General features: G+C 45.2%; 1 protein-coding gene across 7 annotated transcripts in view; it reads left to right on the top strand.

The window, feature by feature from the left end:
* Positions 1-545: 545 nt before the first annotated feature.
* Positions 546-23,715, top strand: part of LOC104014886 (sodium channel protein type 5 subunit alpha) — a 217,260-nt gene continuing 194,090 nt past the window's right edge. For 6 of the 7 annotated variants that reach the window (XM_087730822.1, XM_087730859.1, XM_087730851.1 and 3 more), the window contains exon 1: positions 546-718. The gene's annotated coding sequence lies outside the window, so the exon portion shown is untranslated. Of the gene's footprint in view, positions 719-15,228; positions 15,324-23,715 lie in introns of those variants that run through there. The other variant, XM_087730813.1, reaches the window with a different exon arrangement.

Here is a 23,715-nt window from a genome sequence, read left to right as displayed (position 1 = left end):
CATCCTTCCCCATCCTGCCTTCCTCCCCATCCTGTCTCCCTCAATGTTCTCTACCCCTCCCCATCCCTCCCTCTTCCCCATCCCTTCCTTCCTATTTTCTCCCACTTCCCCATCCTCCTTCCTTCCCCCACATCCCTTCCTCTTCCCCATCCTCCTTTCTTTCTCCCCCTCCCTCCCACTTCCCCCATCCCTCCCTCTTCTTCATCCTCCTTTCTTTCTCCCCATCCCTCCCCCTTCCCCATCCTCCTTTCTCCCCCCGCCCATCCTTTCCCCTCCCCCTTCTTCCCTTCTTCCTCCCCCTTCCTCCTTCCCCAGCGCCCCTGCCCATCCCTCCCTCCCTCCTCCTCCTCCTCCTCCTCTCTTCCCACCCCTCCTCCCCCTACTACGGCAGGGGGCGCTGCGGGCCGGGCTCGCCTGGGCCGGGCTCGGCTGGGCTGGGCTCGGCGGGGCGGGCGGTGCCTCCCTCCCTCCTCCCTCCCTCCTCCCGCCCGCCCCCGCCGCCCGGCCGGGGCTGCGCTCCGCTCCGCTCCGGCGGCAGCCGCAGACGCGGCGCGGCGGCTCCGAGCCATGCGCCCTCCGCGGCGGGCGGGCAGCGCGCTCCGCGCCCAGCAGCCGGGCCCTTCCCGCGGGACGGTACCGCTCGGGGACGCAAACTCTGTGGATACAATGAAGTGGCTCTGGGACTCTTGGTTTAGCAGGAAAAATTAAATAAACCAATGTAAGTTTCTCTTTTTTGTTTGCTTGTTAATAAAATAATAAAAAAAGGAAAAAAAAAAAAAAAAACCAAACAAAAAGACGTCCGGTTCCGAGCGTGTCGTGGAGGAGGAATTGGTAGTGCCGGGATTTTTCCCTTCCCCAAACTTTCCCCTCGGGGCGGGAGGAGCGGTGGCACCGGCACCGCGGCCGTCCCGTCCGGGCAGGGCGGCGGAGGGGCTGCCGGGGGCTGGAGGAGAGCGAAGTTGTCTCAGCAAAGCCTGCGCCGGGGTGTTAAAGCGGAGGATATAGCTAGATATATATTTTGTTGTTGAAGGGGAGCTCTGGTGGGGAATTGGTCTAGTTTCCATCTCGCTTCCGCACACAGAAGTGCCGGGAAGAAATAACAACACAGAAAATACTCTGCAAATTGTTCGGTTAATGTCATGTGGCGTCGGATGTGTTGGAGTGGAAATTTAGTGGCGCGTTTTGAAGGGAAGAAATGAACTAGAGTGGGTATTTCTGCCGTGGCAGGGAAAATGTATCGTTCTTCTGTATCATGAGAATATTACTGGTGTTACTTGTAAGAACTGACATATTTTAAGTATATATCTTAATAGCACTACTCGCCTCAAAGCTGTTTGTAGAATACCTCTGCTTAAAGCATTTGGAGTTTTTACCGACACAAATTAAAAACTCTACTTATGCAAATAAAAGAAAAACAGGGAGATCTGTGCTGCACTCTGGCAAGGTGATCATGATTTTATCGAGGCAGCCCCAAGGGGAACAGTGACATACTGGGAGCACTGTCAGAGAGAATGAAAGCTAAATTAAAGCAAAACTTATGCAACCGAAGTGTGGCTGCAATGGGACTAAATCAGACCTTTCTATTTTATTTTTCCTGGAGATTTGGGTGAGGAGGTGGAGATGAGCTTATAGAAAGCGGAGAAACGCACGAGCCACGCACACCTACGGCAACAGGTCTCGTTTTGCCTGGAAAGGATGAGCTGAGCTTTGTGAGTGTTTGAGCTGAGCTTTTCCAGTTGCAACTGGGGCAGCCGCTCATCCCGCAGACGAGTGTCGCATCTGGAGCTGGTGGCCCCAATTTCTCCCACTGCCAGGTTGGCGAGCAGCTCTTCCCGAAATACAGGGCGGATGGCAGAATAAACGCAGCGATTCAAAGAGGATTTGTCAATACTAAAAATAAACAGGCCCGCAGATGTGTCCTAGAGGGTCATGTCCAAGCACAGCATTTTCAGGGCCGATGAGCCGATTTCGGCGATTTTCCGTCCGCGTGTCCTGTCCAAGGTGCTGAAGTTCATTTTGCTGTGATTTCCCAGGATTTCGGGGCTTTGCAGAAGTGGTCTTGGAGGCTTCGTCTCATTTGAAACCGGTGTGTTTGTGAGTTCCCTCCCGGATGGTACAAAGAGAAAGCAGGGATGTGTTTTCAGACACATATATTTGATCCGTCCTTTTGGCGTGGGAAAGCAGGCCAGGTGGAGCCGCAGATGGATCCAGCAGATCCTATAAGCTTTTGGTAGCAGAGAATTGGAAAGGTCAGAGCTGTGAGGCAGTGAGGAGGGAAACCCCCTTGTTCTAATGGGCCAAGAAAGTAGTGGTTTTGAGAGTGTCGCTGCTGTTGGTTTGAGTTTTGAGCCTCCGATGAGATATTTGGTCCCGAAAAAGTTGAGAGGAGCCCAGTGTCAGGACAGGATGGGAATGATGCAAATGGGATTGGAGTGATGTCCACTGATTTTGGTAATATTTTTTTTTTCTGGTGTAGCCTTTAAAATGGCAAACACGGTTGACAGAGAGCTTCAGAAATAGGGGGTCCTTAAGAAAAAAAGCATGTCTTTTGGGGGCAAGTGTCTCAACATTTAAGCAATGGAAACCTGTCCTGTAAGTTGTGATATTTTTAGATCAATGTGCCAAAAGCTCTCAGCCTTAAGAAGTGGAGTTTATGTAACCTTTGGTATGAGGCAGATCACAGTATTGCCAGAAATGATCGTAGATGAATATGTTACTTTACTTAACTTGTACGTGATTGGAGTTCAATGTTGTAACGTGTTTTTTCTCAGTTTGTGACACTCACTCTGCATCCATTCATAATACAGCTTTGTACTTCTGTCTGAGACTCTCAAAGGGCTTTACAAACACAAAGGGTCAGATTCTGATGCCCGCGTTTGCACAGAGAAGTAGTTTATGCTGTGAGGAGTCCTGCAGATTTAAAGCATGCAAAAGCTCTGTACAGCGTGGTAGAGAACTGATATTGTTTCATACCCTCAGTCATTCGTCAGAGCTCAGGAAGGTATTCAGTTGCATCATTGGGTATGTAGCCTAAATACCTTGACCATGAAGGGTGTATGTAGACCATGAGGCTTCTGACTCTGAATGACAGCTTGTGGGTACGGACTTTAAAACTGCAACAGGATTGAAAGCATTATATTTCTGGCTTGAATCAGAAACTGGCCTCGTTTCTTGCTATGATGGACTAACACCTGTGGCACCAGCTAACACCTCCAGGACTTTTACAGGCTACAGAAAAACGTTGAGTAGTTGCTGTGTTCTTGATTTAAATGTGTAGTCAAAATTATATTTTAAAATGTACTGATAGGAAATGACATCCTGATGGGCATAGCAGATTTATGAAATATAGCTAGTTCTGATTTCTTTAAAAAATCCTATTTATGATATTACACAGGGATAGACTTTTTCTTTCTCGCTTCTCCTCTTCTCTTCTCTTCTCTTCTCTTCTCTTCTCTTCTCTTCTCTTCTCTTCTCTTCTCTTCTCTTCTCTTCTCTTCTCTTCTCTTCTCTTTTTCTCTTCTCTTTTTCTCTTCTCTTCTCTTTTTCTCTTCTCTTCTCTTCTCTTCTCTTTTTCTCTTCTCTTTTTCTCTTCTCTTCTTTTCTCTTGTTTTCTTTTTTTTCTTTTCTCCTCTTTAGTGTCTTGAAGGAATGCTCTGCGCGAAACATTTTGCATATTAAAGCATGTTGGACGGTTGTTCAGAAATCCTGGTCATGCTTTTCAGAAGGAACAGGTTATTATCTGTTATGACCTCAGATGCCTTAGTATTTGGAAGCTCAATTTGAAAAACATAGAAGAGACCTGTTGTTTTCAGAGGGTGGGTGCTCAGTTCGCCCTGAAAATTACTACCTTGTAAGTTGTCTCCAATTGTCCTCAAGAATTACTTTGGAAAATTATAGCTTTGATAGTTAAAAGGTGACAACAAGTAATTTCTCAGTTCTGTTAAATACAACTCAGGTATCACAGAAGCAGCATCACTCTTAAGTATATGCTTGACTTTTCTGCTTTGTGTTTACATGCTGTCTTGAGGTAGGGCCTTAATCATAGCATGAAGCAATCTAGATTTGAAATTCTGTTATTGCTTCTCACTTTTACTGTCGAACCTGGAGGAAAACACGTAACGTCAGTTGGGTATATTTCTGTTTGCTTACAGTGAATATCTCCTCCACGGTGTCATGTATGACTGCAAACAGTTCAGACAAATAAACAAGTGTTTATTTATCTTTTAAATAGCATTGTCCTGATCAACATCTACCAAAAGAAAGCCCTGGTTATATTTCTATTGATCTTGGCTTATTATTTACTTCGCAAACCAAACTGATGGGCCCACTTTGACCTGGCTCTGTCTCTTTGGGTTTCTCTTGCAAAGTGACAGTTTCTAAATCAGGAAGGAAATCAGGTCACACTTCTGGCTCTGCAGGATTTATCTCATTGCTCTTCTTTCAAAGTAATTAGAGTTACTAATAATGAGGAAAAGAAAACTTTTCCAGAACCGGAATGTCCCTAAACCCTCTCTCCTTCTTGTGGTTTTTGTGTCACTGAAGAGATCCAGGTAGTTCAGAAAGTTTCTTGTGGAGGATCCTTTTGCTCCATTATGCAGACAGTGACTTTCTTTAAGTGTAGCTGCAGGTGATGTGGTCACCCTTACTTTCTTTTCCTTAGATTAATAGCATTTTCTTATTTATTTCCCACTCGTTCCAGGATGGTGTTACTGGACCAGCTGCGGGCTGCCTGGTTGCAGTGGGTGAGATCCCAGAGCTCAGCCTGGGAGAAGAACAAGGAGATATTTACCAAAGTTATCTCCCATCTCAGTCCCTAAGCAGGCTGGGGACAGAGTGGACACACTGGTTTTGTTAAATACATGTAGTACCAGCTGCCATGATCACAGTTTGTACCCCTCCTTTTTAGGTTTCTTATCAGTCCCAGTTCACAGAGGCATTTTCCTAGGAAAGATGGCAAATGAACCACAAAAATTCCCTCTCTTCTAACACGCCCACCATTGAGGAGGTGCGGCTTGGCCTCCTGCGAGGAGGTCACCTTCTGAATCTTTTGTGTGCAAAATTTTCATTGATGTCAAAAGATCCCTTATCTTTCATGGCTAAAACATGCCTCCCTGCTCTTTCTAATGAACAAAGCCTTTTTTAATCACAATTCTGCATGGCAAGAATGGCTTGCTTTTTATTTTTATCATAATATTGCAAGAGCTTTTTAAATGTAGAGATATCACACATCAAATAATAACATTGTACCAAAACATGCAGAAAAATTAAAAATTCTGTTAAGTTTTGCCTTTAAGTTTTCCCTTTGCCTTTTTTATTTAATTTTAGAGTGAGAAGATTTTCTTTTCTATCTTGGAAAAAATATGCCCATTCTTTGCCAGATTATTTGTTTCATCTTTCAGCTTGAATTGAACTTTCCTGGTTCACTAAACTTCTGCCAAAGAGGCTTTCTACTGCAATGCTAGAGAGCCCTACCAACAGGTTACAGATTCTTTTTAAAGCGTGCTGGATTCCTAAGGTACTAAAACAGCTCTGCATCCAAGTTATCACTTGAAAGATATCTGCAGGTTGTGCTTTACTAATTTTAATCCAACTCCAGTATTAGTGCGGGATATTTAAAAAGTCTTACTGACGTCAGGTTCATGTTCAAGTGTGTAAAAGGTAACTGAACGCAGACTGTGGGCACGAGTATGGTGCCTGTGTTAGAAGCAAGGAGTCTCTCAATATATTCATGGCATTTGCAGGCTGATTTTGACCAATAAATCAGGTTTGGGGATTTTGGAAGGGTCTTCGGAGGGGGGAGTTTTGGTTGGGTTTTTTCTGCTGTTTTTAAAGGCTTTAGAGAAAATTGAAAAATCTATATAATAAGAAGTTATGGGAAAACTTGTCCATGGTCAAATTCTTTCAAGACCCATTAGCTGGAGACAGATACTAACTTTTTAGGCCAAAATCCATTCTCAAAGACTGTGTTATTTATAAAGTGATTTTTTTCAAGATTCTTTTTCTCATCATAATGAAATGGTCACTTTATCCAAAGAATTAATAGTTTTGTTAGTGTCTCGGTGGCCGAATACGCCACCATTCCTCCTGGCTGTCTTACAGCATGCCAAAAAGGAGTCTGACAAGCTTTGTGTGCGTCACGGCTCCAGGTTTACAGAACCTTGGTCCTGGGTAATCAAAACAGGACAGCACAAGAGGGATTGTTTCTAGCAATTTTATGTGAGCAAAAATTCACCCATGTAGGAGCCGACTCAGATTTTATGCCCCGCTGCCAGCTCATTTCTGTCCTCCAAGGAACATCTCTGCTGCCGGGCTGTACAAGGGCAGACACTGCCCCTGGGAAATCCCGAAAAACATGAACTTCAAAAAAAGTGATGATTAAATAAACAAAAAAACCCTCACCGTTGTGTAAAGCTCGTAAAGAGGAGCAACTCTGTGATGAAGTTTTTGTTTTTCCCCACGATGTAGCCACCAAAAGTGCACATGTGGCTATGAAGAGAAATGTTAGAGGGAGGCTTTCGGTGATGGGAGGAAGCTTTGTGAGCGGCTGCCCTGCTGAGGATGCAGCCAGAGCCCCTGGACGGGGATGGGGGTGGAAGGGGAAGGTGAAATAATGAGAGTTTCAGTCCAGACTGAACAGCTCTGAAATGCATCATTAAAGTATTACAGCCTGACCTGTAGACAGGCGTTTAGTGTTGTCTGAGGCCTGACACGTTAGTAGCTGTTACATAATGCACAATTATAGAATCACACTAAAGCCTTTTTAAAATACCTGCCTGATTATAACAGGGTAATTATGCCATGTTTAATGGAGTTGGGTGCTGTGGGGAAGGGACCCCCCTGCACCAAAGCCGGTTCCCCTCCCTGCCATGCCGGATGCAGCCAACGGTGCCATCCTCTTGGTCCGGGGAAGTCCTAAACCCTCCAAAGGCCCCCACAGTTGCGTGTCTGCTCCCCGCTTCGTGCTCCCGTGCCAGCTCTCGTGTTACGGGGGTTGTCCTTTCCTTCCGGACGAGGATTTCTGGCCACCGCTGCTCCCCATATTAGTACAGCCAGCGTGACGGCGTGACGCAGCCGCCCTTTCTCCCTCCCCGGGGCCAAGCACATCGGCTCCGCTGCCTCCCCAGCCTGATTTCCAGCCTCCGACATCAAGCTATGCGTGGCTTCCGTGCTGCTGGAGGGGCCAGAGGTGTTGCCAGCGGTGGCTGCAGCAAAAGGGTCTGGAAAGCACTGCAAGTATCTTAAGATTTTTTTTTCCTTTATCTCTTTTCAACAGTGTTTCACGTCGAGAGGTCTAATCTCCCTCGATGCGTCCGTTTAATTCTCATTCATGTGAGCGCAGGGGCTGCTGCTGGCGTGTGCTGTGAGTCTCTTAGGAAATAACCCCTCCAGAGCTGCAGCGCGTGGCAAAGTTCCCCTGGTTTGCTGAAGTCCCTGTAGCTCTTTTCTTCCATGCGTCCATCAAACAGAGGGATGAATCCTCCTCTCAGCTCTGCCGGCGTAAATCCAGATTGATTCGTTTGACTTTGGCGGAGCTAATCCAGATTTACACAGCCCTTTCCCTGAGGACTTGCCCAGTTTTTTGCTCTACGTGACTGTTAGTGACCCAATGTCAAAATACATCTGATGTAGTCAGATCCCCTGTCTCCAACCATTAATTATTCCCTGGCAAAAGTTTCTGAAGGAAGAGCGGTTTTATTTGAAAACAATATACAAATTCTGTTGCTAATTTTAGAAAGTAAGGGGGATTTTTTTCCCCTCCTGTTGAAACTAAATATAATTTGAAAGATAATGTACAAAGATTTAAATATAACAAGCGATAATACATTGCATATTAATAGTTTCTCTTGTTTTTAACGTTTAGTTTATTTTTCCGTCTTTCTTGGCAGACAGCTGTTAGATAAAGAGAGAAAAGTAAACAGTTGTTATGAAACCATACGTCATAGCTAAAAGGGAAAAAAAAAAAGAAATCATCATATGAATATGGGAAGAAAAAGGCAGAATAAATCCTCTCTGTGCTTCTCCCCCTTGTCCCATCCTTTCTTGATACTTCTGTAGCAGTACTTTAGCTAAAGAGTTACTTTAGTACTTTTTAGTCTAGAACAAATTTCCAATAGGTCCATTGTGCTCCTCTTCCTGCTGGGTTCAGGCAGTTTTGAATTGAGGCTCTGAATTCTTCACGGGAGGATGAAACTGGGGTAGAAACTTTCCAAGGAAAGTCTCCGAGTTCTTGGGTTCCTTTGCCCTTAGTGGAAGTTTTGCTTGAGTTACATTGAGTTTGCTTTTCTATGAAGTTGCCTAAACTTGACAACCCCCAAAAGTTTTGTCATGACCAAACAAGCGTCTGAAAGGTGTACAGATGTTCTTCTGGCTGCCCAGGATGGCTTGGAGACTTGGTTTCTCCTGTAGCCATGAAATGCAGCACTGCTTCTCATGTGCTGTTAGATCTGTGAAAAATAGTTCTTTTCATTAAAAGATTCCTCCAGGTTTCCCCCATTTTGTGAAACCTGAGTGGTGCTGGGCTGGCAGGTCTTGCTCTGTGTGTTGTGAGCTCAAGAGTCAGGACCCAGCGAAGCTCTCTGCTTTTTAGCTGCTTCTCAGGACAGGCCAGAAAGAACCTAGAAACACTGCACTGGGTCACACATTGCCTTTTTTTAAAGAAATATGGAGAAACATTTTTAAAGAAATATGGAAATAACAATAACAATAATTAAAAAGAAAAAAGTCCTGGTGATTCTAGACTCCTGGGAACAAAGCAAGTGGCTGAATATGAGGTTACGGTCTGAAAACATTGAAAGACTCTGGGCTGTGGTTTTCTTTTATTAATTAGCTAAAGTGATGTTCAGAACCTGAAACCAAGGCTTTTAGACACATCTCTGGTGCCGAATTCTGCTCGCTGTGTTGTAACAGGGTGAATCAGGAGACTGTTTATTGAAGTCAGTGATGCAGCATCAACGTAAAAGCAACATAAGGGAGATGGAGGATTTGTTTACGAGCATAAAAGTCCCCTGGACAATTTAACACTAACAGTGAAAATTACTGAATAGCTGCAAAGCACAGAGCTTAGATGTAGCTGAAATAAGTTTTCCAGAACATTTCCAGAACTATTTTAAGGGCCTGATCCAGAGCCTGGTGAAGCCAAAGGTAAAGCTCCTTTTGACTTCTTTGGATCTGGCATTACACTTTGAAACATCATTCCCTCCCTGGAATTTTCTAAAGCTGTCTTTTGGGTGTTTTTTCATTAACTGTTAAGCCAGATGTAGTGTCTTTTGTGCTTGGATTGTTTAACCATAAGAAGGAAATAGCATAATTACTTTGTTGCACAGGAAATTCTAATTTTCTATGTATTTAGTCATTCATTGCGCAAGCCATAGAAAATAATCTTTCGTTGCTCAGTTTCTCAGTAGGTTTACCATTGCTTTCATTGTGCATCTGTCCTAGCCTGTAGCTTTTGAACCCACTAGACAATTTCATTCAGAGGTTCAGGACTAACAGCTATTTGGGGTTTGGAAGCATTGTCAAAGGATGTTCCTAGATAGAGAGTAAAGAAACTCAAAGGAATGTCATACAGAAGAAAGTGGCTGTAGGGTGACTCAGCCACATACTACAGAGCAATGAATCCACCAGAAATCCACAGGGAAGCAGATTACTTAGGTAACATGGGTTGTTCACAGAATTTTTATTGTGTTATACCATTATTGTATTGTGTTTTATGTTTAGTATCCCATTGTCAGGCCAGTGACTGCTTAGCCTACATCAACCAGGCTCATTAGATCAGGTAATGCCAGGTGAAAGCTATAATTGTGTAGTTTTAACGGAAACTTGGAAACAAAGTCCCGGGATTTCAGCCCCTTTTGAAATCACATCTGAAAAGGCTCCATCATATGGATTTAGTGCCTGATCCAGATCTGCCAAAGATCCCTGCTGGCTTCAGGAGGCTGTGGATAGGTCTGCATGTGCCGTCTGCTGCAGAGTGGGTGTCAGGAGTCAGGGAACAAAGGTGCCCCAGCAGTGGGAGAGCCTGTGATCCTGTCGAAAGACCAGAGGAGGTGAAAGAAGGACAAAGATAATGTCCCAGAGGACCATGGCCCTCCTGCTTTTATCCTGCTCCACGAACTGTTACAGCTGGCTCTCCCTGCGTGTGTGGGGGTGTTTGACTGCATTGGCCCCTCTGCCCAATTACGTGCATCAGGTATGGATTAATAACTGTATATATGTGCATATATATATATATGTATAAATAAATAGATCAGGAATGAAGCAGGGATATTGAAAATGCAATTTCCAGCTCCACCAGTTGCATACTCCCCATTTTGCAGGGAACTGGCATATCTGCGGTGTCAGATGGGACGTGTGTGCCCAGCTACTGCAAGAAGCTAGTGTAAACCAGCCTGAGAGGCAGCAGGGGGTACACTGAGGATACCCGCTATGTGTGTGCACCCTTGCAGCAAGGCTGTGCCTATTTCTCCCCCAGCCCTTGCCCTGACCATGGCTGTCAGTGGTACGAGGAAGGGAAAATGGAGGGTGTCCCTGACCCCAGTAATCCCCAGCTGCCACCAAGCCTCCTGGGAGGCACCCGCGGCCAGCACAGATTAACACAGCCCACAGCAGGGACTGGCCTGTGGCCAGCACGGCCCTGGGATCAAAGAGCATGGAGGTGGCCAAGAGCCACCTTTGGGCCCCTCCTCCTCACCCCGCTCTGCAACAGCCTTTGCCTTCCCTGATAAATCAAACCCACCCTCTGTGGTCAGTTGCAGATCTAAATGTTTTTTTCCCTATATATTGCACAGGGTGTTTCTGGCCAGATGCACTTTCTGAGCTAATAATTGGCAAATAGTCGTCTTTCTTTAGCATCTTGCTAGGGGAGCGAAATGCATGCATGCTGGCTGCCTTTTTTCCTGATAAACCAAAACAGGGTCTTCTGAACCTAAATGATAAATCACAACAGCACGAGGCTGGGAACCATCATGAGGTTGTCACAGGCAGATCCAGTGTAGAGGCATGTCATGAGCTGAGCCCAGTTCTCTGCAGTGTCCTTGTTGGCCAAGCCTCCTCTAGGAGGAAAGGAGCATGAGACAACTGCATGCATCATTCTTTTGGAGTTTAAAAGGTCACAAGGAGCCAGGGAAAACACAGGCATGTGCACACCCAGCACAGAAAATGGCATATATTAATGGTGAGCTAGTGCCCTTGATTTTGTTTGCAGTGGGTGGCCTGGCTAAGAAGCTTTATCTCTGTTAGAGAGGTTATTTTGTAGGGCTGCTTGTCTGCCAGGACCAGGAGGAAGATGCTTTAAAACATGTCCTGGAGGGGCCGTCAGCTTTGTCCCCATCAGCTCCAGCAGCCCTCATACCCCAAAATGCAGAGAGTATTTCCCTGTGCAAGGGCGAACCCTTTCAAGGACGTTCCTCATCCCATGCGCTCCGCTTGGGCACCTTCATTTTCAGTTTCTCATCCCTGGGCTGATAGCAGCTTTGTAAAGCAGGGAGTGCTGCTGACCAGCGCTGCACGGCCATACAGCCGCCAACAACCAGCCCCATCAGCCCCGTGGCTGATGATAGGTTTATTCTCCAAGGTGGCAATTTTGCCAGCTGTACTGTTTTTATGGTGAGATGGTCCCTGGGGGTGGCCAAGGAGTAACACTGCCTTAACTTCTGTGAGGCTGTTGAGTTATCCCTCCCCAATGTTAACCCAAAGTCCTGCTCAGGCAGGAGACAAGCTGAGCAGCAACATATGGAGGAATGCTCTTGCAAAGGCATTTTCTCGTCTCACTTCAGTGGACCAAGATCTCACCTTGAATGCAGAGCACCATCACTTCATGCTTGTTTTAAACTGGCAGCTGAACACGCATAGTGGTTTGCAGGACCACGTGGCCCAAAGCAGGACTCTAAAAGCAGCACCTCACACATTTAGGTCTGTGGGATGTAAAATATGTTGGATATGTTCTTCCCAATGCCATTTTGAAAGATATAGTTTTATAGTCATAGCTAGCTTTGCATACGTTTGAATGGTTCCCTGGTACGTGATTACTTTCAGGAGGTTCCTATAATGTTAATGAATGTGAAAGTTGTGATTAGCATGGGAGATTATTGCTTATAGCAACTACACAATGTATTAGGCTACCCATCAGTCTTGCTGTTAGAGCGCTCCGCAGAATTCAATAAGTGACATTATTTATACAGTTGCCTTTACGAGCCTGGGAAACTTTGCAAAATGTCTTATAACCTAGGCAATAGCTTTGCTAAAAAGCAAGTTAGGTTCATCGATTGCAGTTCTTCACTTCGGTTACTGAACTACACGGTAAAAATAAATTAAAGAAAAGCATAATTGAGATCAATCTCTAATTGATTTTGACTTGTTGTATCCAGTTAAAAGCAGAACCAATGCTTTCTGAAATGTTACTGATGTTCAGGAGCTCTGTAGAGCTGCATATGAGAGAAAGCATCAATAGCAGAGTATAAGAGCTCTTAATTTGGGCTTCATACAGAGTTTTAGGCACTTAAATGTCAGACTAAAGTTCAAGTGTTCATCAAAGTCCTATGAGGATCTTCAATGTCAATGAAATTCCTATTAAAAACTGTCCTGTGAGGCTTTGCTGCCTGTAAATGCTGGTTCCTTGAACCAAAAATTGCATGGACTGTTGAAGCAAAGGCCTCTACAGGATAATGGGATGGCTGGAGAGAGTTTCCGAGCAGGGAACAATGGGGGAGCTGCTGCGGGAGCTGCCATGAGAGCCAAGTTCAGCTGCTTTGCTTTGGCTGTGGGTCGGCTGGGGACAGCATCCCGGAGGACAGGGTCGGGCTGTGTGGCTCCGCTCTGTCCTCGCACCTCCAGCGGGGCTGGTGGGGCTCGGGTTGCAGCTCCCGTGCTAAAGGTGGTAGACATCGGTCTTTCTCAGAAGCAGGAGGTCAGGCAGGGACCTCCCGTGCAATGCTCAGTGTCACCCCGATAGCACCCCATCCCGCTCCTCCATCTCCAAAAATACCGCCCGGCTCTCTCCACTGAGGCTGCTGCTTTTCTGGATGTTTTTCCCTGGACCGCCAGCGCTGTGGCTTTTCTGGGGGGTTGGAGGGAGGGGAGAGCCAAAACAGAGGACAGCCTATTTTTAGGCTGACTATCTCCCACTCCCTGGAAGGCTGGGTGCCAATTAGGTGGTATCGTGGGGCGACGCTCGCCTGTTTGTAATGCAGCCCTGACGGCAGCTGGGCTGCGGCAGGTGCTGGAGCAGAAAAAGAGCAGAGATTTGAGCCATATTTCTGCAGTGAGGGACCCTGAGCCTTTCTAGATTTGCAGTAATGTTTATTTTTTGCTGTTGCATCTGTTTATTTTTAACTGGATAGCTTTCTCGTCCCTCCCATCACATTTTATAACAGAGCTCCATACACACAGTGTCGTACGGTGTTTTGAAGCCCAAGTATGGCGTTTCGGCTTGTGCCTTTCTGTTCATTTGGTAGTGGGGTAAAAAAAGAAAGGCTATAAAATTTAGGCTCAATCCCATAATTCAGAGATTATAAAACCGTAAAGTAAAACTGTGATCATCTGCTCTGTCTCCAGAATAACAGAGGGCTCCTCATAATTAATATTGTTTGAGCTACAGCATATACCGTCTAGAAAACAGGAATTGGGGGGGATGGATTTTCCATCCTTCAGTCTTTGGTAAATTATCAGTCTTTGGTAAACCATTGTTAAATTATTTTCTTAAAAGTGTGCGCAATACACCTAATTTGTATTTATTTTGTTCCAGTTCCTGGCCACTGGATTTCTTCTGTCTTAGTCAGAATGCAAAGTACTCTGTAATGTGTGGAGTAGTCGTATTGTTGTAGCTGTGTTTGTCCAAGAGTGCTGGTACAGTGATTAGTTCACCCCTTTACTTTCTCTTTGGTATGATTGAGCTCTCTGCAGCATTTACCATGGGCTTGTTTTCCAGCCTGTAATTGGCCTTAGTGATACTCCCCTAAACCTTTCTAATTTATCACCGTAACCCTTACGTTTTGGATATCAGAACTGAAATGCTCTACAGGGGTAATGTTCCCATCAAATTATATTACTGTGCTCTGATCTCTCCCTGCATCAGATATTCTGCTCTTTTGCCCAGAACGCAGAGAGGCTAACAGTCACTCGGATCTTTCTGTTTATCCGTATAAAATACTGCCACAACTGTGGTTTTCTTCTGGTGCTTTACAATAGTGTCCCAATACCTAGGAAAGCAACATTGATATTCAGAGTACATCTTGGCCAAGTCTGTGGTAACTGTTGGGTGCAATTATCCTGACTTGTTGATTTAAAAATTCTATCTAAAGAAGCTGGTGTATACTGTACTTCTTTATCGCTCTTAAATTGTAAAAAATGTCATTCTCAGCATATTATTGCTCCATCGTATGGATTTTTCCCAAGTACAGAACAGAAATATGTACTGAACATTTCTGCCCTTTCTGTGGTGTTGTGCCTGACAGTACTTACAGGATACATTTTGTTCCTTACGTATTTGAAAAGTTCCTTCTTGTCCTTGCCAGCAATGTTGCTAGCTACAGTTTTCTCACTGTGTCTTTCCACTCTATCACTGGCACCCGAGTTACATGTATTATTCTTGATTTCCTTTTATTCTTTATTTTTTTTTAAAGCATTTTGCATTATGGAGTGTGCGCAGCATTTCTTTGCACCGTGCAAGACATTGTGGTTGACATAGGGAAGGAGGTAGCAACTTTTTTGAGCCCTTCAGTGCCGAGGGAGAGTGACTGTACAGTCTCTGCACTACATGGCCAATGTGGGAGCTGAAGGACGATGCAGCAGGTATTTGGAGAGAGCTGGGAAACTAGGAAAGGGAAAAGTCCCCAACATCTCATTAAAGGTGAAATCCTTTCTCTGCAGAAAGCCTCAGCAAAACAGATCTGCTCCAAACCTTGATTCATTGCTTTTAATAAAGGACAGACTAAGGGAGGCTACAAGCCCTCAACCATTAATACAGAGCACTCTGATGTGTGTTTCCACATCATATCACATGATGGCAACTGCAAATATGCTCTTTTTCTTCCATGAAATGTGGTTGCAATATCATGTCACCTTCTTCTGTGTTTCTGTTAACAGCCCACACATAACTGGGACTTAGGAAAATGATACCAGGGTCAAAACCAGAGTCATCATCCTACAGCCACTGTCCTTCTGCAGCCAAGCACTAAATCGCTCCTCTCACTTCATCTTAAGCTGGGAGAGACTGCAACAAAACGGCATCCTTGGGATAGTCAGTGGCCTCAGTACTCTCTGCTGGGCGGAAACACCAAGGTCTTCAGTAGAAGCCCTCTGCTTTGTGGGAATGAGTAGGCTGGGAGGTGAGCTAAAAGCACTGGGTCGATGAGCTGAACACCAAGGGTTATGAGGAGGAAGGATAACTTCCCAAATCATGGCTGAATCCCTACAAGCCAGTGAGTTTTTCTTCCTTTTACTGAAAGTATCAGAATTCAGTCTTTCAAAGCCACTGTTACTGGGGTCCTTTAGTGAGAGATGCAAGGCCTCCTGGCTTTGACTGAACGTGAACTCTGGGCTGATGCATATTTATTTATTATTATTTTCTATTTCATGCTGCTGATTGTCCTAGATGCAAGGGAGGAAAATGACTTTCAAATGAGAAAATTTTTCATAAGCCTACAGCATAGCTGTACTTGGAATGCAAACTTTAATCAGTTATTTGCTGGAAAAATGTGTAACAAAAGTGCAATCTCTGCTGGGTTCCCTTTCAACCTAGTACCAGCTGTAGGATGCTGTCCCTTGGAAGAAACATGGGTTCTGTGTAAAGAATTTAGGCTCTTTGTAAGCACCTTGTGGCAGGGACCATTTACCTTTCTTGTGTGTCCTGACAATAATAAATATTAATAATATTGATGAAGTTGGCTTTGTGGGAAAGCTGTTCTTCACTGGCTTTACTGGGCAAGTGGAGTATTTTTAGTTTTGGGAACTTCCAAATCTTACTCTTGGATTCAAGTGTCTCCTTCTTCAGTTCAGAAGCAGCCAGGTTCCTATACTCTTGGTCAAAGGAGAGCCCTTAACGCCAAGGAGGCGTCACTCCTTCCAGCGCCCCAAAACCTCTTGCCCCAGGCCCCTTGCAGGCAGACACACATCAAGTGCAAGGAAGCTCTGCTGCAAGCACAGCAGCCTCTCTCTGTGGCTGATTGCATGAGCTGTCGAGGGTCCATATCACCCCTCATCATCCCACTGTGCCCAAGGGGCAGTCCATGCCCCAAGAGCTTTTGCTGTGCATCTAAAAAATCACAGGTGCTCATGTAAGTGGTTGCAGTAAGGAGCTACCGGACGAGGCTATTTTTTTTCAGGGCACAACCAGAGAGGCTATTTAGCATAGTTTTACAAGCTGCTAATGTGGTTTTATTGTTTCTAGGACCTGACCCACTATCGTTGTGTGCTGCTGTATTATGTGTTATGGATGCTTTTACTCATTTGGAGCTGGTCCAGGGATCTCTAATGGGGCTTTGCACTGCGTGACCTAGGTGTGCTCAGCATGACACCATCCCCGGCGCTGGGAAAGCTGGTTTATTGCACTGCTGTGTACTGGGAAGGTTGGAGAATTAGGCCAGCAGCCCACCCTACCTTATGCTGTGGTCTGGATCCTGCAGAGTGCTGGGGGATGCTGGGGAGGAGTGGAGGGAGGGATGCCTCTGTGGTCCCCATCGCCGCATGAGGCCGTGGGTTCCTTTTTGCTCCATTGCGGAGTCAGTGTGTGTGCGCAGAGTGCTTTAGTTAGTCTATCCATTGGTGTGCAGGGGATTCAGTGAGCAGTGAGTCATCCCCCGCTGCTGCTAATGGGAAACCTGAGAGCATCCAAATCAGAAATGGACAAATGATGGTTTCTCGGACTCACCTTCCCCCGCACCGCTGAGCCCGGGAGTCTTGCAGCCACGGCTGCTCTACTCCAGCCCACCTTCTTCCTCCAACGGGTTGAGCCTCCAGGGGGAAGAGGAAGGATGAGGCAGAGGAAGGTGGAGGAAAATGCAGAGAATGCTGGTGAGGGAAAGAGCTCTCATTCATCCTGACCCATCACCAGGACCACCCCCTGTCTTATAATTGTTCCTGTGGCCAAAATAACAGGTCTTAACATTATCTGTAGCCCTTTAAGCATTTACCACAGCGGTATGTTTAGTAATATAAATTACATTTTCTGTGTTTTGGTGTTGCTAGTTTTGACTTTCCCATTCTAAAGCCTAAAATTGCTAAAGTGAACATTTGCTGTTTATTGTGCTTTTCATGGTTTCTTGACAGTTAACAGCATTTTACATTTGGTAGATGGTTTCTTGACAGTTAACAGCATTTTACATTTGGTAGCCTACTTCCCCCCCCCCCCCCCCCCCCCCCCATGTTTAAAATGCTGATCCAGGCAATAACATCTTGGTCATTTTCTTTCTGAGATGCTTAAATACAGATTGAGAAAACCTTTTGGTAAATGATTACTTTTATGCCTGAATAGCCCATAGGGACCTTGTCTGTATTTTGAAAATCTGAAGACCTCTTCTTAGTTACCAAAGTAGCAATTTCATATTGGAAGTGGCAAAAATTTTGTATTGTGGAGGTAAAAGCTGTGGATGACAATGTGATTTTACTGTTGGGTACTTTGATCACAAGCACACGTGTTTAGCTTTAAGTCAAATGAGGTATTCATACATGCTACTTGCCATTATTTTTAAAAGTTATTTTTTAAGGGCAGGGCTTTAATTGTCCAAACGCTGTTCCTGGCTTTTACTGTCTGTGGCACTTCACTTGTCTCTCCGTGTGGGGAGAGTGGGTGAAGTCACAGGACAGAATGAGGATGGGGCTGGAGTGAGGGTCAGACAGAGCTTCTCAAAGACTGATCCAGTTGGGTTGGGAAGCTCTGCAGTTACTGTCGGTTCAACCAGCCTCAAGGAAGCTTGGGCTGGTCTGAGATATCCTCCAAAAGACAGGCTGCAGCAGCTGAGGCAAAGGGCATCGTAATTTTGGAGGAGAGCCTGTGTCTGCTTGAAACTGGGAGGTGGAGATCACTCTGAGAGTCATGTTTGCCTTGGGCGCTTTTGAGTCTCCTGAATGAGGTACCTGGGCTTGTGACAACACTGCCAAACTGGGCTGGAAAATGAAGAGACTGGATCTCAATGAAGAGAAAATGAGATAGCTCCTAACTAAATTAATTACTTGATAAAAAAAGGAAAAAAAAAAAACAAAACAAAACACGAGAAAGTGACCCCCTGTGTTTACTTAGACAGCATCCTTCAACCACAGGGAGCACTGTTTTTCTCATTTTACAGAGGGAAAGCTGAGGGCAAATTGCATGCCCAAGGTCCTGTAGAAACTGCACAGAAGAGAGCTGGCCCTGCACCCTACGCTAGGAAGCAAACTGTTGGATCATTTCTTCAAACCTCCACAGACAGCCTCAGCATGCACCTTCCACTCCCAGGGGCCTGATGAAGGATCTTTCCTCCCATAGCTCTCCAGAGTTTCTAGCTTCACCACCATTCATTATTTTTCTCCAAAACCTTCCCACTCCTGCCTCAAATTCTGCTTAGGAGAACATTCCCCATCACCTTGCTTTTGCTTCCTTCCAAGCAGGAGCACCTCCCACCCCAAGAGACACCACTGGATTCAGGCTTTTCATGAACAGGAACTGTGTGTGAGCATGGCTGATACAGTTAATCAGGTGTAGAGAGAGAGCACAATTTGTATGGCAACGCTCTTGTATGACCTCAGACATTGCCTGGAGGTGCCTCTGTCTCTGCACTGGTGCCATATGAACCTACGGTATCTGTGCTCTCACCATGTGCTTTGCTGAAGTAGGATGGCTAAAATGTGCTGCTTAGGTGGTCAAACACAAAAAAGCTCTTGTCTTCAGGGATGCTGAGTTTTTCCGCCAAGGCTGCTCTCCAGTCCTCAAACTGGACCTCTACTGGGGGCCTGCCTAGCTTTTTCTCTGCATGGAATTTGCTATGCATATCGAGATCATTCTATAGAAATAACAGAGCATTCAAAGTCTGTTGGCATGAGTAGCTCTAACCCTGATCCTATCCCCGTATAGACTCTGAAAATGCAGACTCAACAAAACTGCTGAAAATGTGTTGGAAAGGTTAGCCATGAGCATACAACATCTGTAAAATATTTAAAAAGTAGTCAAAAAGGGGAACAAGTTAAGAGCAAAAGGAGAAGAAAGTGTGCTGCTAGTTCAGCAGAAAAGACAATTGTACCTGCTAGTAGCAAGAACAACTTCATCATCTGATTCATGGACTTCTTCCAGCTTGTCACAACAAATACTGCACCCCCAAGGCTATTTGTTGCATTAGCAATAAACCAGTGAGCATAGCGAGCTGCAGCTGATGTTGACACATAAGCTAGGCACCAGTTACTGCCTGTGCAGATATACTACTGTTTAGCAAGTAGGGGAAATGGTGAAGACGTGAATTGGGGTCACACTTTGTTTCCTACCTCCTCTGAACTGGATGTTGATCAAACCCAAGTGCTAAGTCAAGCCTCAAGTGGTAGTATTATCTACTGTTTTGCTAGGAGTACTTAAAAGACACCTATCACTCTACAGCTGAGGTTCACTTTGCTGTAGTTAAGATAGGACCAATCTTTATTCTAGGACTGGGCAGGGCACAGCAGCAGCTGTCTTCAGATCCCAAACAGCAGCTCAGAGATTAACCTAAGGAGAAACCTGTAAATGAATAGAAGGACATTATTTATCTTACTCTGAACTCAGCCAGGATGGAGGCGAGAAGTTTTTCCCAATATGGCTGAATTCCAGAGGTAGGATCTGTCCTACAGATGCAGCTTATCTCCATCACAGAGAGCTGCATCAGAGAAGCAGTACAGCTGGGGCTCAAATCTTTCTTTGAGTTTGTTGCTAAGGACTTTCACGTTGAAGGACACATAGGAGCAAATTAACAGTCAGACGTGTGCGTGTCCCACGTGTAATGTACTCAGGTGGTCTGGTTTGTTCAGAAGGCAGATAGCCTCACATTGCAGTTTGCTAGATTCTTGACAAAACAGCCTTAAAAGGTAGCCCCAAGGTGAGTGTGTTGCAATGGTGAAACCTTGAAATTGCAGAGACCTGAGTGAACTTGGTGAGAACTCCATTTTATAAAGGTATGTACAATCTTCTGGATACCTGAAATGAAAGGCACTCCTCTACAGTGCAGCCAGAAATAATCCCCCATGTTGCAAATGACTTAGAGGACACATGCCAGAAAGGGTAAGATGAGGAAGAAGAAAGCCCACATTACTCTTGTTAAAAGCACTTGAAGGTAGTTCTCTGCTGGACATCGCTCTGAATTATTTTATTTGAGGTAAAATCACCTGGCTTTGATCAAGGTTTCTGTCTGTTCCAGGAACTGGATGAACAGGGAGACAAGTGAGCTGCACCTTCTGGAAAAGGATTGCAAAATAGAGTGTCATTGGCTTTCATGGTGGAACTATGTAACCAAGGTGCATATAACTTTGCAACCCAGATTTTTCTCAGCATCTTAACCTGAACAAAGCTGTTCACAAGATAAAGGAATACAGAGATGAGAGTAACGGAGAAAGAGCAATTAGATCAACTATCCTGTGGGAAAAAAGTTCGTACTACCTTGCTTTCTGATGGCAGCCTTGAGGCTGCCTTCAAGACAAGACTTGCAGGACATGCAGACAGTAAATCCTGAATCCCAGAGATGGGTACAGCAGATGTGGCCTTGAAAATCACAGGCTTGTTAATATTTGTGGATTAATGTATCAGAAGAGTGTCTACAAGCTGCCTGGGAAGTGCTTACGTGGGAAGGAGAGAGGGACAGAGCATAAGGTACCTAGAGACCATGCAGAGAGATCTTTTAGGCCTCCACTGACCTACTCACAAAAAGCAATTCCACCAAGTCCGCTTTGGCCTCCCAGGCACCTAAATTGTACCTTGTCCTTCCAATTTTCGAAGCCAGCAGCTCTGGTTTGCCTGTCAGGTGCTGATTTTGAGGTGAGAACTGCCTCCAGAACCAGAGCTTGACCGATAGGAAAGCAACTTTACTGTAGAGCGGGAAGATGACCTCCCATTGTGGGCATAATTGCTGCATTCCTTGACTGGGAGAGGAGCAGAGCAAGCCTGCCTGTGTAGGACTTACATGGAAATGGCATTTTTATGGGAATGTCTGAAATGCCTCTTACAGGCACCCAGTTAAACACTCCTCTCAGTCTGGCCACAGGCCAGTGTGGAGTCCTTTGAACTTCTTGCCCTCCAGGCAGGATCCGGGGTTGAGTTTTCCTACTGACTTCCAGGATGGCAGGTCATTGCTAGCCATAGCGAAGAGAGCCCAGCTGCCTAAAGTGTTGGCCACAGCATTGTGTGCAACTTGTTGGCTATGGTAGCAGTTTTGCAGACACATCCAAAGGCAGGCTTTGTCTTCTGCACTTTTTGTGGCACTGTGTCCACTGGCAGACCTCTGTTTTTAGCAGGGTTAGAAATTGGACCACAGCTGGTAGCCAGGCAGTCTGCCAGTGTGCTGGGCGCATCAGCCATTTCTCATGATATATAGCAGCTGAGCTAGATTTTTTTTTTGATTGAAGCTTTGAAACACATTGAACTTACCATGTGGGAAAAAGTCCTGTAAGTCCTGTGCTTGTCTGCATCCATTTGTAGCAAGGGCACATGAGTTTGGGAGCATATTTCTGCTCCTGGCTTAAAACTGGTTTTCAGCACATTGTGCATGCATGCACAAGCTCTCTTGTTAAGATACCACGGTCCTGTTTCTAGGTACAGATCTACAATGTGGTGCATGTAGTCAGGGAAATAAAGCTAAAAGTGTGTGTAAATTCAGCAGCTGCTTTTGCAGCTCTTGTGTACCATATGCTGCTCTCAGGAGAGCAGGATTTCAGCCCAAAAATCAGGCTCCTGTGAGAGTCTTTCACTGCTCCTTTGCTGCCCTAGTCAGAGGCTTTGCATGAAGTTACTACCCCTGAACCAAAATGAGGTCTGAACACAGCCAAGGAGGCTGAACGGCTTTCATGGTCTCACTATTCTGCATGGTGCTGCTTTAAGAGATTGATTCACATTATCAGTGTTGGTTTCCTCCTCCTTCTTCAGAAGCTAAGTTTTAGACTTGACTATTTCAAGGCCGAAGAGGATAAGAGAGGACACCACAATATTAATCCCTGCGTGGTCACACTGATTCTGCTTTTCTAAGGTTATTATCCTAAAACAAGAAATATAAAGCTCCTGTTGCTTTGTGAGTAGCAAAACTAATTCAGCATTGTTTCCTACAGATCTAGCTCTTTAACTTGCCCTTCCAAGCCCATAGTCTCTTCCTGACCACTTGTGGGGGTAAGCGGCAATGTGTGCAATGGCTTATTGAGGATTCATTTGCATCCCTAACCTGATGGACATGCTGACTGCCACCTCTCAGAACACATAAGGGTTGGAGCTACACCATAGTGGGGGCACTAACTACCATTGATTTGTTTTACTTAGCTCTTCATTTCTATAGGATGAGTGAGTGTTTAGTGTATTTGAAATGTCGACTTCCGTCTCAAGTGTGGTTGAAATTGGCCAATGGATTCAAAAGTTATTAGAGGAGATTAAAAGACAGACAGCATGATCAGATAAGCCTGTTTCCTCAGAAAACTAGGCTAAAAAGGGAAAAAAAATCTAGTGCAAGGACTCCTGCGATGTCCTCTGTACATCCTGTTTTTTTCAGCATCTGCGGTAGTTAATACTGGAAGCTCTGAGTATTTACAAATGAGTGATGCAGCACATACAGCAATGCTGCTCTCCTTTGCTCTGACTCTTTATTTACATTACACCTGCAATATTGAATGTGGTCATCCCACTGATGTGGCATCAGTCCTCTCTGTCTCGGCAGCTGAAATTTGTTGTGTGTGCACGAGAAGTGGCTCCAGGTTATCCACATCTGAACACCCCCTTGCCCAACCCAGGATTTAGCTGCCAGGAGACAAGCCCCATAGACTAGTCACTGCTTGTTGAGGGACTGTAAGACAAGCCAACAGGTTGGTCATTCTGTATCCTCAAGCAGCTGATGAGGACTTTGCTTCTTCTTCTCAGTCTAACTGTGAACTTGAAAATATTTTAGTTGAGTAGGGATATGAGGCTGTGCCCACCTCAGCCACAAATATATGTTTGACTGGCACCTTTCACAGTGGGCAACATTTCGCTGTCTAGAAGTTGCCAGTCCAGTTTATAAATCAATTTTACAGACTCTGGGAGGTGGGGAAGTCCTTGAGGTGCTGTGCTTGGTCTCTAGATAAGAGGTTGCCACTTTGCATGTACAGCAAAGCTAATGATCCTTTGATCCCCGTGCACATCTTGGAGCAAACTCTTAATTGTGATCCCATGATCCAGGAGGAGTGCTGGAAAGGGGCTGGGTTTAATGGAGCCTTTCATCTAAGAGAAGGGTGCTGGGATGAAAGCCAGCCTCAGCTGCAAGAAGAAAAATAGTTAAAGCCTCTGAAGGTATTAAGACTTGGAATTTAATTTCAAGCTAAATAAAGGCATGTTCTAGGTGACAGATTTTGAAATGTGAAGGAAAGGTATGAGGCTAAGATTTGGGGTTCTGGGTTATCTTGGCATTTCTAGCCCAATTTCCTGTGTTCCTGTTTATATAGCAGAGCCGGTACAAATTTTCAAGCAGACGCACAAATCCAGAAATAAAAGGAATAGCTGGTTGTGAACCTGCCACCCACGCACACAAATCCAGCGAGCCAGCTGGGCTACAGCGC

This window comes from Nipponia nippon, unplaced genomic scaffold, assembly GCF_047370975.1.
Source record: "Nipponia nippon isolate SJK-2023a ecotype South Korea unplaced genomic scaffold, ASM4737097v1 scaffold_1, whole genome shotgun sequence".
Lineage (NCBI taxonomy): Eukaryota > Metazoa > Chordata > Aves > Pelecaniformes > Threskiornithidae > Nipponia > Nipponia nippon.
This window is presented reverse-complemented; position numbering and strand designations above follow the sequence as displayed.